A 15751-nucleotide genomic window follows, 5' to 3' on the forward strand; every position below is an offset into this window, starting at 1 on the left:
GACTAGAGCAGTAGACAAGACAGGGGCTATCTCTGTATTCATGGCGCCTAGAACCTAGTGGAGAAACAGATAAAGTTGCCATACTGTAAAATTGCTTTGTCACAAATCAGATTATATAAGTTAACAAATCTTGAAATTGTTAGAGTTAATATTTGCAATTAAGCTAAATAATAAACTCAAGGATCATTTCAAACATTTGTAGCAGCAGATAAATTCTCCTCCATCTGACAGTTAAGTATGGTTGAGATACTGGTAAACTGAATAGTTATAATGTAAAAACTACCTTTTATATACCAAGTACTGTCCTAGCTCTCAGGGAGTGATTCAAACTTGAATGAGATGTGGTGTCTGGCCTCAAAGAAGTTTACCAGCCAACTAAGTTGAAAAAACAAACAAGTATTCAAGGAAATAATAGTATGGAGTAGATAGAGTTGGGGAGAGGTGAGGAAAGACAAAGAATTGCCAAATATGGTAGCTAATCTCAAGGTTTCAGAGTGCATTGTTGCTACCGTGGTAGGTCATATTTAAATTTCATCCTAAGGGCATAGTTGACAGTTAAGGGCTCTGGGTTTAGGGGCAGAGGAGCAAATCAAATAGAATTAAGCACTTAGAAATCTCACCATTTAAAAATATATATTTTTAATGATTTCAGAGACAAAGAGGGAAAGAAAGATAGAAACATCAATGATGAGAAAGAATCATCGATTGGCTACCTCCTGCACGCCCCACACTGGGGATTGAGCCTGTAACTGGGGCATGTGCCTGTCCCGGAATCAAACTGTGACCTCCTGGTTTATAGGTCAATGCTCAAACACTGAGCCACACTGGCTGGGCAGCCTGGTTTTGATAAAACTGGATTTTATGAGGAAGTGTACAGATGGGCCTAGGTCTAGGAGAAGGTTCAGGAGCCTAACTAAAGTTTTGTAGGTAAAGAATCTTTGTCAGTTGCAAGGTTTTTTTCTGGTTGAGAAGTTGTCATTTATACCTTCTCTTGCCTTTATTCCTCGTCCATTGACATGTCAAGTGTGCCTCCACAATATATCTTGAATCTACCAATTTCTTCCCATCTTCATTGCTACTAGCCTAGTCAAAGTTGCAGTTATTTTTCGTATGAGTTACTGCGTTGTCCTTGGCCTTCTGATTGGTTTTCTTGTTTGAACTCTTGTCCCTTCTTTCCACCACCCCAAACCATCCATTCTTCACATAATAGCCAAAGTGACTTAAAATATATATTTATAAATTGTCATAATACTCTCATAAAAACTCTCGGTGGGTTCTAATTACACTTAGAATGATATTCAGGATATTTTAAGACACTGAATAATTTGGCTCTTCTCAGCTATCTAGCAACAACAACATAACTCTTAACATTTGAAGTTTGTTTACTGTATGGCCAGGAATAGTTTTTAGGGCTTTACGTATGAACATATTAATCCTCTCAACAACCCTAGGCCAAATAACTTGTCCAAGGCTAGACGTCTGTTCAAGTGGCGATGCAAGGATTTAAACTTAGTAAGGAGAGCTCCAGAGCCCAAGCTCAGAGGTATTTATGATTAATTATATCATCTCCCTCCCATCCGAACACTGTTATCTTTCACCTTTTCATTAATCCATCCTTTACCTTCACAAGGGCGCTCACATACGCAGGTGTTTTGTTTTTTTCCTGGAATATACACCTTTTCATTTTTCAGCTTCTAACTTCTCGTCATCACTTAGATCTCGGTTTGAATGTCACTTTCTCATATAGAGAGAGTGAGGCTTTAGTTAATACTCTTCTATCTCACTTAGGACTGTTTTTTTATTTTTGTCACAGCCTCAGCTACAACTTGTGATATAGTAAACTCCTACTCTAAGGTGATAAATATTTTAATATCTTCAAATGTATAAAAAATGGCATTATTGTAAGTTTAATTAAATGACCCGAGTCTGTCTTGTGTGAAGGAAGATGTGTGTGTGTGTGTGTAATGGGCTCCAGGGTTCAGACCCAGGTATCCAAATGAGTCTAAGGTGCGGCTGTGGTTTGGTGCCACCTGGTGGTCTCTGTGCACTCCAGGGACTGCAGAGTGGAAGATGGGAGACAATTACAGGTCAGGTCACTTACCTGAAATCATGTGTTCATGAAGTTTTACTCATGAATATATATATTTGTGTCTATGTTTAATGTTTCTTCGCAGTATTTCATATCCAGTGTGTTTACTGGTATTGCTCAGAGCCAAGATACCAAGTAGGGTTTCAGTAAAGTGTTTGTTGAATGAGGCGGGGAGTGAATGAGAAGACATTGTGAACCAGAACAGAATGTCAGGAATTTTGTATTTTATTTGGAGACTGACGAATAATTTAACTTGAGATTAGACTTTGTGGAGATATATGGTTGAGAGAGAAAAGGCTAGAAAGACAGAGTACAACTAAGTTGTGGTGGCTGTTGAATAAAATATGAACTGTGTGAAACATGATCTGGAGAAGACAAGAAGTGAAAAGGACATTTATTTTAAGCAACTAGAGCATACTAAAGTAATAGAAATAGAAGACATAGCTTCCAAAATACTACATTGGGGTGGGGGGAGGTAGGTTAAAGAATACAGTAAACTTGACCAGTCTAACAAGGGGCAACAAAGGATAAAAATTCTGGAAATATAAATAATAAATCAAGCCCTGGATGGTGTGGCTCAGTTGGTTGGAGCATCATCCTATATACCAAAATGTTGCAGGTTCGATTCCAGGTCAGGGCACATACCCAGATTGCGGGTTCGTCCCAGTCAAGCATGTACAGGGAAGCAACCAATCAATGTTTTTGTCACATATCAATGTCTGTCTGTCTCTCTCCTCCCCTTCCTCTCTCTAAAAATCAATTAAAGCCCTGACTGGTTTGGCTCAGTGGATAGAGTGTCAGCCTGCGGACTCAAGGGTCCCACGTTCTATTCCAGTCAAGGGCATGTACCTTGGTTGTGGGCACATCCCCAGTGGGGAGTGTGCAGGAGGCAGCTGATCAATGTTTCTCTCATCGATGTTTCTAACAGACTATCCCTCACCCTTCCTCTCTGTAAAAAATCAATAAAATATATTTTTAAAAAATAAAAAAATAAAAATCAATTAAAAAAAATTTTTAAATCCTAAATCAAGATAGTAGAAATAAGTCCCAAACATCAAAAATTATATTAAAATCACCTCTTGTGATATTAACAGGTTTTGTGTGCTATTTTTAACAGGTACACAAAACAAAATTAAATAGGAAGAATGGAAAAATACATTCATCAGAAAAATACCAAAGGAAGCTGGCATTATAAAATAAAATAAAATAGAATTTAGGGTGAAAGTCTTTTAATTTGGACATTGAGAAACTCTTCAAATTACTAAAAAAAAACCAGAAAATAATCATCATAAACTTATATGCATCTAACAACATAGCTTTGAACTACTATTTAAAGCAAAAACTTTCAGAATTACAGAGAGAAATGGACATGTCTACAAAACATTAGGACTTTAATACACCTCTATTAAAGCTGAAAAATCAAGCAGACACAAAATTAAAAAATGGCATCAAAGAACTGAACCACAGGACTGACAGCTTTCATAAACTGGAGATATATAGAACATTGTGCCTAACCCAGTAAATTACAGTCTTGTACATTTATATATATATATCAGATATATATATATATATATATATTTTTAACTGTGTACTAGACTAGGTCATAGAAGAATTTTAGCAATGTCCAGAATATCAGTATCATTAAAATATTATTTCATCATAATGCAATAAAATTAGAAGTCAACAATGAAATGATAAAAATATGTCATAAAATTGGTAAATAAAAACTCATTAATGCCCTAACCGGTTTGGCTCAGTGGATAGAGCATCGGCCTGCGGACTGAAGGGTCCCAGGTTCAATTCCAGTCAAGGGCATGTACCTGGGTTGCGGGCACATCCCCAGTAGGAGGTGTGCAGGAGGCAGCTGATCGATGTTTCTCTCTCATCGATGTTTCTAACTCTCTATCCCTCTCCCTTCCTCTCTGTAAAAAATCAATAAAATATATTTAAAAAAACACACCAACAACTCATTAATGGATGAGCGAGGAAATGAAAATTATAAAATGCAGCTAAAAACAAGGAGAGCATTGCATGTAAAGATCTGAGATGTGACTTAAGCAGAACTCATGGAAATTTAATAGTTCTAAATGTATTTATTGAAAAGTAATAAATATTGATATAATGAACATATGTTTAATGCTAGGTGTTAAAGAATCAACAGGATAAATTCAAATTAAGTAAAAAAAAGAAATAATAAATTAATAAAACTCAATGAAATAGAAAATAATACATTATTAATAAAACCATGAAGTTAATAAAAATGGATAAACTTCTGTAAAGACAGATCAAGGAAAAACGAGTTCTATAAAGAACAAGAATATGACCGACAGAATGGAGAGTTTTAAAGTCTTTAGAGAATACTGTGAACAAACTATTGCCAAGAAACTTGAAGACTTATGACATGGACAATTACAAAAATATATATCCCTGGCTGGTGTGACTCAATTGGTTGAGTGCACCAGTTCGATTCCCAGTCAGGGCACATACCTGGATTTCGGGCTCGATCCCTGTAGGAAACGTGCAGGAGGCAGCTGATCATGTTTCTCTCTCACACCAATGTTTCTCTCCTCCCTTCCTCTCTCTCCCTCGCTCTTCCTCTCTCTCTAAAATCAATAAAAACATTAATATAAATTACATATAACTTAAAAAGAAATAGAAAATCTAAACAGATGAATAACCATTTAAGTTCTGTAATTTCACATATGCATCACCTCATTCAAATAAAATCCAGACTTAGGTCTATTACTAAAATTTCAAGGGATATATAATCCCTATCATATACAAAGTATCTAGAAAACAGCAAAAAAGGTAAAGTTATCCAACATTAGTATAACCTTAACCTTAAAACTGACATAAAAAAAAATTTGTTTGCAAATTTATGTATGGTCATAGCTAAAAATATTCTAAATAGCAAATCAAATCAATAGCTGATTAAAAAATACATAATGACTAAATGCATAGTAGGAAGGCAGGAAAGGCCAAAGATTAGAAAATCTATTAATGTAATTCACCACATGAATAAATTAAAGGAGAAAAACAATGTAATTATCTCAGTACATCCCAAAAAGCATTTGTTAAAATTCACCATCCTCTGAGGATAAAGACTTAATCAGGATTGGGACTTGATAAAGGGCATTTTTCAAAATCTAGCCATGGCCAGTGTGGCTCTGTTGAGCATCGTCTCAAAGGTTGCCAGTTTGATTCCTGGTCAGGGCACATGCCCAGGTTTGGGGCTCCATCCACAGTAGGGGGTCTGCAGGAGGCAGCTGATTGATGTTTCTCTCTCCCTTCCTCTTCCTCTAAAATCAATAAAAACTTTTAAAAATTGATAGCAAGTATCATAATGAATGGGGTAACAATGCCAGCTTTCATCTTTTCTAACTAGCATTATTACTGGGGCTCCTAGCAAATGCAAATAAGACAAGGAAAAGAAATAAACATCATAAAGATCAGAAGGGAAGAAACAATATTATTATTTGCAAATGGTTTAACACAAAATTTAAGAGAATATATAGATTTTAAAACTGGATTGTTCATCAGGGTTGCAGTATTATAAGAACAATAATCAGAAAATGAAACAAAAAGATTCCCATTCAAAATAGTAGGAAAAAATTATTTAGGGATAAATCTAACAATAATATGCAATATCTTTATGAAAACAAGAATTTAACTTTTATTGAGGGACATAAATAAATGAAGAGATATGTAAATTCCTTAAGAGGAAATAGAAAACCTAAACAGACCCAAACTATTTTATTTCTTTAACATTTAACACAAACACACATGGACAAGTAAACATGATAAAGCTATTAATTCTTTTCCAGTAAATCTATAAATTCAGTACAATTCCAGTGAAAATCCTAAGGGGACTTGTTTTTGGTAAAATTTCACAAACTCTTAGATAAAGGTCCAAAAATTGTCTAGTCAATTCTGGATATGACTAAACTGTGGGTACATGTCCTTCTATCCGTAAAGAATGATTTTGAAACTATAGAAAGTATTTAAATATGTTATTGGCCCATAGATAAATCATTTAGTAGGATAGAATAAAGAACCCAGAAACAGAGTAAGCATATACCTGGTATATAATATACATTGATTTAAATCAGTGGGAAAGGGTGAACTGTTCAATTAATTGTATTAGGATACTTGGCTTCTTCTATAGAGAAAAGTAAAAGTAGATTCTTACTTCATATCCTCTTTTTTATTTTTTCAGTTGGTTTATTTATTCTTCTTTATTCTCTTTCTCTACACAACAATCTCATCTCCCTCCCTATAAGCATCAAATTTAATTTGATTAATGGGTATTTTTTTAGTGTATTGAGTGTGTATATTCTGTGGTATATATTTAAAATTTATATAATGATATGTATCTCACTTTGTTTCATACTTTTTAAAGTAATTACTGTCCTTAATATCCATGTTGCTTTGTATATATCTAATGTTGCTTCTAACTGCTGCACAATGTTCTATGATAGACACCCACCACATTTTATCACTTGCCTAGTAATGGATACCCATCACTCTGTTCTTTCATCAGCTATTGCTGCATAACAAACTACCCCACAGTTTATTGGTTGGAAACAAGAACCAGTTATTGTTTCTCCTGAGCCTGTGGGTTAGCAATATAGTTCTACTGAGATGGCATGGGCATCCTCTCCTACGTGTGGTGATCTGTGGATCAGCTGGGAACTTGCTGGTCTAGGAGAACCTTAGCTGGAATAACTGAGCCCTCCTTCTCTCTTCTTTCCAGACATCATACTACTTTTCAATTTCTTAAAATATTAGACAGGAACATCATGTGTAAGAGTAGTGATACTAATTGGCATCCCCGTTTTGTTCCTGATCTTGAAGGAAGTGTATGTGAAGTTTGAACTTGGAGTTTAATGTTTGTTGTGGATTTTAATATATAGTATATATCAAGTTAAGGAATTTCCATCTATTCCTTTGGTTTGTTTATGTGTTAATTATATATGTAAGTATGGAGTTCTATCAGATGTTTTTTTGGCCTTCTTTGATGAGTCATGATTTTTCTACTTTATTAATGTCACTTGAGTGACAGATTCTCAGACATTGAACTCTCCTTATGTTTGAGAATACCTGTTGCTCATCATTTTGCTTTGGTTTGCTTTCAGTTAAGGGCCTTTCATAAATGATACAGAATTTTAATTTTCTGTTGTGTTGTCTTTATTTGGTTTTGGAATCAAGATTACACTAGGCTCCTAAATAATCCAGGTTGCTTTCATATATTATTTTCTTCATTTTTTTGCAACAATTTTTATAAGAATTAATTTTACAGTTTGTAAGGTTTTGCCTAAAGGGACATTAAGGAATTTCATTTTGTGGAGAGAAGGCTTTGGACTACATTTTAATTTCTTTCCTACTTACTATTCTATTCAATTTTTTTCTTTATACAATTTATATAATTTCTTTATAAAAATACAACTATATTTTAACTTTATTAGGTTAAATTTTTTATTATACTGATTTAATATTTTTATATTGTATCTATAGTTATTACTCCTTCCTTCCTTCTTTCCTTGCTTTTTTTTTTTGCTTAATTCTTACCTGAGGATATTTTTTCGATTGCTTCTCAGAGAGAGTGAAAGGGAGGGGGAGCGAGAGAAAGAGAAACATCAATCATCTGTTCCCGTAGGTGCCCTCGCTGGTGATTGAACCCACAGCCTTTTGGTGCACAGGACGATGCTCCAACCAACCCAGCCAGCCATCCAGGGCTGATTTCCTTTTCATTATTCCAAGGATTACTTAACATACACTGTAAGGGAAAACATGTATGAATTAGACTGTATCAAAATTTAAAATTTTTGTAGGACAGGATACCATAGACCAACCAAATTAAAAGCCAGATAGCAGGCTGCAGAAGGTATCTGCAACAGATATCTGAATTATCTAGAATAGTTTAACATTCTACAGAGCAATAATACAAGAGGTATCACAGAAAAATGACAAATAACATGAATAAGCAATTCATAGGAGAAATGTTAATGGTCAATAAGTAATGAAAAAATGTCTATCCTCAGTACTTAGTAAGTATATGCAAATTAATACAATAGATGGCAAAACTTTAAAGCCTGATCATATTTTTTATTGGTGGGATTTTAGATTTGCACATCTACTTAGGACAGAGTAACATCTAAAAATTAAAAATGCATTTATTTTGTGAACTAAAAAAATCTATATTTATATACTGTGGAGAGACTCTAGCATACATGCTTAAGAAAACCTAGGTAAGATTTTTTGCAACGCTGTTTATAAAAGTGAAAATTGAAGCAATTTTATTTTCCAACCGGTAGATAATTTGATGAATAAAATGGGGTAAATTCATGTACTGGAATACTTTATAGCATCTAAAAAAGCATAGCTATATTTACTTATACCAATAGGTATAGAATATAAATCTTGAATGGAAAAAGTAAATTTTAGAATGGCATATATAGTATAATGTCATTGATGTACCCAAAGCATGCAAAAACAGTGCAATATATTATTCTGGGATATACACATACACATACATACAAATGTATATATATATATATATATATACTGGAAAAATATATACAAAACTCATGTCAGTGGTTCCTTTTGGAGAGATGGAATGGTGAATAAGGACTGGAGGTAGTAGTCAAAGATGTTATCTTCACCTGTATTGTTATTACTTTAAGCCATAAATAACAAAATAGTTGGTCCTGTGTTGTTGGAATATGACTATTTGTTACATTAGTTTTTGTAATTTCATGCATGTTTTAAATCTTTCTCAAAAATTGTATGAGATGCGTTCTTAAACTAGAAACACAGGTTACACATTTCTACCCTGGGATGATGGTGATGTCATTGACAGAGTGTGAAACAAGGGAGATTTATAGATAAAAGACCTTTAGGTGTCAGTGGGTTTTCCAAATAAAGATGCTTACTAGCCCTGGTCAGGTGGCTCAGTTGGTTGGAGTGTTGTCCCATACACCAAAAGGTTGTGGGCTTGAACCCTGGTCAGGAGTCAACCTTTGGATATTTCTAACATCGATGTTTCTCTCTCTCTCTCTCCCCCCGCCCTCTTTCCCTGCCTCTCTTTCTAAAATCAGTAAAAACATCCTCAGGTGAGGATTAAAAGAGTGATGCTTACCATATAATTGGAAATTAGAACTTAGAGCTAAAAAAATAAGTAAGTCCACCCCGAAGATGCTGGTTTTTTAATTAGTACAGAAATAATACTGAAAGCCTTGGTGCTGAACTGATGCTAGATACCATTCTTGATAGAATAGAGAATGTGAAGAGAGAAGGTGGCTAAGGATGACACTTTGGGAGAGCAGTCAGAATTAAGGGTGAAATCAACTGAAAAGAAATAGGAATAAAAACAAAGCCAGACAGTTTATAAGTTTACTAGAGGCCTGGTGCACGAAATTTGTGCACTTGGGCTGTTGGGGGGGGGGGGTCCCTCAGCCTGGCCTATACCCTCTCGCAGTCCAGGAGCCATCAGTCAGACATCTTTAGTGCTGCTGTGGAGGCAGGAGAGGCTCCCGTCACCGCCGCTGTGCTTGCCAGCCTTGAGCCCGGCTTCTGGCTGAGTGACGCTCCCCCTGTGGGAGCACACTGACCACCAGGGGACAGCTCCTGCATTGAGCGTCTGCCCCCCGGTGGTCAGTGCATGTCATAGTGACCGGTCATTCCGCTGTTTGGTCGATTTGCATATTAGCCTTTTATTATATAGGATTATAATGAAAATCAAACGAAGGGAAGGATTTCAATAAGGGGTAGTCAATAATGCCATTTGTTTGGATAAGTAGAGTCAGGTGAAGACTAAGAGGACTTTGCTGCGGTTGGCATTTACTAAAAGCTCAGTGTTGCCTGGCCAGTGTGTCTCAGTGGTTGAGTATCAAGCTGTTAACCAGGAGGTCACAGTTCGATCCTGGTCAGGGCACATGCCTGGGTTGTGGGCTCGATCCCCAGTAGGGGACATGCAGGAGGCAGCTGATCAATGATTCTCTCTCATCATTGATGTTTCTCTCTTTCTCCCTCTCTAAAATCAATAAAAACAGATTAAAAAAACAACAAAGCTCAGTGTTGACCTTTGCAGAACCTTTTAATGGGTAGGGTACAGAAGCTGTATTTCAGGGGTGTGAGGAGATTAGCTAATCTGAATATTCCTTTTGGAATCAATCAAGATAGAATTTGAGTTTAATTGTAGTATGTTTTAGTTAAGAACTCCATTGTAAATTTTTTTCATAAATATGCTAAAAAGAATCATGTATTAGCCCTTGTACAGGAGTTAAAAATTTTTTTTTTCCAGATACTAAACATTCTCTAATAGTAATAAAGAAACCAAGTCCTTGAAATTAGTTGTCCTAAATGTTATTTAAAACTAGAGGCCCGGGGCACATATTCGTGCACCAGTGGGGTCCCTTGGCCTGGCCTGCACCCTCTCACAATCTGGGACCCCTCAGGGGATGTCAGACTGGTGGTTTCAGCCCCAATCCCTGCAGGCCACGCCAAGGGACCCCACCGGTGCACGAATCCATGCACCAGGCCTCTAGTATGCATATAAGATCTTTGGTTAATGTCTTCCTGCCCTCCCCACTCCCCCCTTCCCTCTAAGATTCATCAGTCTGTTCCATGTTTCCTGTGTGTTGAATGTCTGCCTCCTGGTGGTCAGTGTGTGCCTGTGTGTTGAGTGTCTGCCTCCTGGTGGTCAGTGCGCATCATAGCTACCGGTCAAACGGTCGCTTAGGCATATATATACATATACTAGAGGCCTGATGCATGAAATTCTTTGTGAATCTTTAGACTGCATTCCTAATCTATTGTCTATCTTACAGGTTTGGTGAACCAGGCCTTACTTAATGGTCCTAAATCACTTGATTTCCAGCTTATTATTCTTGATAGATATATTTTTCTTGTAGCTTAGTTTTCTTAACCTTTCCTCCCGCTAAGTATGCCCAACACATCACACCCCAGCTTTGAATTTCATCCTTAGATTGGTTTTATCAGAAAAAAAGCTTAGGCTGTTTGGCCTCCTCTTATTGTTCTCCCACCAATTCACTGCTCAAAATTGTTCCCATTTTAAAAAAATTTCTCAGACTTTTATCTATTGCTTTAGCTTTTATTAAAAAGCCAGACAACCATTTTGCAATTTACAATTCATAAATATAATAGTAAAATGGGTTTAATTTTTTATCCATTTTATAACTTTTAAGTTTTTTTTTTTTAAATATATTTTATTGATTTTTTACAGAGAGGAAGGGAGAGGGATAGAGAGTCAGAAACATCGATGAGAGAGAAGCATCAATCAGCTGCCTCCTGCACACCCCCTACTGGGGATGTGCCCGCAACCAAGGCACATGCCCTTGACTGGAATCGAACCTGGGACCCTTCAGTCCCCAGGCCGACGCTCTATCCAGTGAGCCAAACGGGCTAAGGCAACTTTTAAGTTTTATAGATGAAGATTGTTTTGTAGAATTTTTGTCCTTGAAATCATAGATACTGTGTGACTTTGGTCAAAATTTTAACTTTTACACATAGTTTCCTGATGTGTAAAATGAGGTCATTGAACTAAATCAGTGATTCTCAAATAATTTTACCACTGGTAGTTAAAGAGCTTTTAGTACTAAAATAGGAAATTGGCATCCTTCTCCCAAATTATAGAAAAAATTAATGGATAGACTATCTCCTACCTATAATTTTTTAAAACTTTAAAGCCTGTTTTGTCCTTTGTTTGTACTAGTAACTAGTAGAGCTCACAATTCTTAGTTGTCTTTTTAAGTGTTATATATTATCTCATTCATGGTAGGGAAAGAGATCATGATGTTCAAGTTCCTTATTTTTTTAAAACCTCTAGGTGATGTTGTCTCTAGGCTCCTTTCCAACCATAACATTTTTTGATTCTGTGAACTAGATAAAGGGAAAACACAAATGAAATCACCAGGGCAAGCTACAAAAAAACACACTGAAAACCTATATGGTATTTGAAATAATTGTATATTTATATATATCTCCCAAGAATTTTTTCTACCATGGTTACTACAGGATCATAAAATCCATGGAATAGCCAAAGGTATCTAATTATTAGACTTTAATGATAATGGTTATATTAGGAAGACTTGTTTTCAAAATGGGGAGGTTGGAGGATGGAAGAGTTGATGTCCAGACTATAAAGAATTATGAAATGGAAAGAACTGCTCGGGACCCTGGTTGAAAGATAAAGGTCATTCAGAAACTTTACCCTGTTCTTTCTTTATCTAAGCTGTGAAATGTCACAAGTTGGGAGTTTAAACTGCTCCTTCCTTCTGTATTAATTCTCTTTTGTCGATTAACGTATTACCCCAGATTTAGCAGCTTAACCAACATTTATTATATTGTGTAGTTTTCAAGGTAAAGGTGTGGGGAATGGGTTATCCTCGTGGTTCTAACTCAGGGTCTTTCAGGAAGCTGCAGTCATCTGAAGGCTTGGTTGGCACTGCAGGTTTTGTCTCCTAGTAGCTCTGTCACATGACCGTTGGCAGGATGGCATTTTCCCTGCCTAATGGGCTTCTCCACGGAGTTATTCGAGTATACTCAAGACATGGCAGTGAGCTTCCTATGAGAGAGTGATTCAAAAGGAAGAGATCAAGCAGACAATTTCTGAAGTCACACCCCATCACTTCAGCTTTCTTCTCTTTGTTGGAAGTAAGCCATTAAGTCCAGCCCACACTCAAAGGGAGAGGGGGAAATTAGGCACCACCTTTCCAAGGGAGGATTATAAAAGAATTTTCAGACAAGAAAATCCATAGGTACTAAATGCATCATAACAGATAAACAGGCCTTGTTACTTTGGCGGTTGGGGAGTGTTTGAGGGTAAGGGCTCTAGAGCCAGAGGTGCTTGGGTTCAAATCTTGGCCCTGCTTCCCGTTAACTCTGACCTCGGTCGAGGAACCTTAGATTCCTCATCTATAAAATGAGCACAATAGTAATACCCATTTCATAGGAAGGTAGAGAGGAATAAGTGAGAAAAGTGAATGTAAAGCATTTAGCATAGTTAGTGGCTTTTATTTCAATAAGAATTAGCTATTTTTTACCTTAAATTTTCTTTTTTTTAAAAAATATATTTATTGATTTTTCACAGAGAGGAAGGGAGAGAGAGATAGAGAGTTAGAAACATCGATGAGAGAGAAACATCGATCAGCTGCCTCCTGCACATCTCCCACTGGGGATGTGCCCGCAACCCAGGTACATGCCCTTGACCGGAATCGAACCTGGGACCTTTCAGTCCGCAGGCCGACGCTCTATCCACTGAGCCAAACCGGTTTCGGCACCTTAAATTTTCTTGCTAGGACACAGCAATAACTCTGTAATGTTATCAGAATATGAATTTGCTCTCTAGTCTACCTATTTTTACTCAGTTTTTTATTCTGCTTATTAATACCCGCTTAATCTTTGAAGACTTGAGAAATGCAGAATGTGTGTGTGATGTGTGCATATACACACATATGCATGTTATATATGTACATATTCACATATGGTTTGAAAAAGTATGTGTATATTTAAATCCTGTCACATTTATATTTTTTACATTTTGCCATGTTGCTAAGTTCTTCAAATACGTTTTTTTAAAATATATATATTTTTATTAATTTTAGAGAGGGAGAGAGAGATAGAAACTGCAGCACCCCCTACTGGGAATCGAGCCTGCAACCCAGGCATGTGCCCTTGACCAGAATCGAACCTGGGACCCTTCAGTCTGCAGGCCGACGCTCTATCAACTAAGCCACACCAGCCAGGTCTTCAAATATGTTTTTAAAGAATGTATTTCTATTTCAACAGCATCCTATTCTTACTTGCTATTCCCAGTATATTATTGGTGTATAAAAAGTATTGATGGCTTTTGAAAGCCTAGTTAAAATAGCAATGCAGAATTCCATTTACAATAATAGCATGGCAGAATTGCATATATAGTCCAGGAAATTTTTTTTTTTTTTACAGAGCATTAAGTATAAAGGAATCAGTTTTTTCTTCATTAATTTTTATCATTAACACACACATACATATATAGTATATATGTGTGTATATAATAACTGTGAAGTATTGTGCAGGAGTAGATACAGCTTCTATTTTCTTATAAGACCTGGATACATATAATTAGGATGTATAGCAATTAAAAAACACACACACTATTCTTAAGGTATAGATCAAGAAGCAAATAGTAAAGTAAAAAGTTAGGTATCAGGCTTTAAACTGGCTCCCACATTGAAGAGAGCCAAGCTTACCTGTCATATCCAGAAAAAAACAAACAAAAACCTTTGTCTTACATTAGTCTCTTCCCTTCTAAATACATGAAAAACTACTGATTGATAGGAGTGGAAATTCAGATATGTTATAATTTCAATTATCTGCCTAAAGCCAGCAATTCCCTTTATGTTCCTTATTATCCCAGGCCTGGAAACTATCTCAGTCTAAGATGCTGCCTATCAATGGATGGTCCTTATTTTAAACTGACTAGATCTAAAAAAATAAAAGCTATCAGTCATATATTTCCTTTTGTCCAAGGAGTAGCAAGTTTACCTACTGCAAGAAAGAGTTCCTTACTTGGTTTAAGGGGAGTTGTACTTTGAAAATGGCATACAGATTCTTTTTTGGGGAGATTGTGGTAGTCGGGCCAGGGGAAAGGGCCAAAAGAATAAATTAGTATTCAGAAGAAATGAAAAAGATAAAAAGTTATAGCTATGTAAATTTATTCCGAAGTTGCACTGACATGTCAGGCAAATATTTTTTAAATGATATTGCATTAATATTACCACTGGAAGAATATTTTTCTCTAGATTATCAGCACAGTTCATTCAATTCCGATAATAAAAATTATGCCTTATTTTCACTTGTAACTACCAAATCCTTTTTGTGTTTATTCAGCAAATACTTATTGAGCACTTACTATGTAGGAGGCACTGTTGTACTTAAATTTTGTGTAGGAACAACTTTAAGGAAAAAGTTGTTTCAAACTTCTTTTATATTGTGAAATTCTGAAACTAGGGAAGCATTTTGGTAGTTTTTGTTTTCATGAAGCCACATCTGAATCATTTTATTGGTTTGATTTCCTGTGTTAATAAATTTATAGTCAACAAATGGCAATTTACCTCCCCCTTCTATTGTGTTTTAATAGGAACTTCATTTGTAATGAGGTTTCTATCAAAAAGATTTTTTGAAGCAGATGTTGCTATAAATGAATACGTTTATTTGTTCCCCAGTGAACCCAGTGGAAGTGAAAGGGTGCTTGAATGTCATGACGACCAAATTGGGGAAGGATCATCCACCCCCCCAGGGGTAGGAATGTTGTTGTTTCCTAATAAATGCCTGCTGAGTGTGCCTTCAGCCAAGAAAAAGGACGCAGGGGTCTCTCAAGTAGTTGGAAGGGTCTTACTTTCCAAGTACAGCTTTTAGAATATTTTGTGCATATGGCTTTTTTTGGGGGTTGCTATTCCTGTTTTAAAGTGCAGCCTTTTCCAGTGCAGGGGTTCCATGTTGCCTAAGCTTTAAAACGGCCGAAACAAGTTAAAGAGGCACCTTTATTTACGGCTGCGGGACCAGGCGTTAGGGCTGTTCCGGGAAGAAACTGGACTCATGGCTCTCCTCCAGCGCGGGGACAATTGCAGACTTTCCTTCCGCAGAGCGTGAAACGCGCCT

The 15751-nt window shown here is 36.3% G+C and overlaps 1 protein-coding gene and 1 long non-coding RNA gene across 9 annotated transcripts in view; one reads left to right on the forward strand and one right to left on the reverse strand.

Annotated features, from left to right (window-relative positions):
• The window catches only part of ELF2 (E74-like factor 2 (ets domain transcription factor)), a 94912-nt gene that overhangs the window by 47889 nt on the left and 31272 nt on the right, over positions 1-15751 (forward strand). The window lies entirely within an intron of this gene.
• Positions 12426-15745, reverse strand: LOC106728069. Its single transcript, XR_001364314.1, has 2 exons — positions 15632-15745; positions 12426-12674 (listed from the first exon to the last, which is right to left on the reverse strand). It is a non-coding gene; the product is annotated as an uncharacterized LOC106728069 (long non-coding RNA).

Source organism: Myotis brandtii, unplaced genomic scaffold, assembly GCF_000412655.1.
Source record: "Myotis brandtii unplaced genomic scaffold, ASM41265v1 scaffold53, whole genome shotgun sequence".
Taxonomy (NCBI): domain Eukaryota; kingdom Metazoa; phylum Chordata; class Mammalia; order Chiroptera; family Vespertilionidae; genus Myotis; species Myotis brandtii.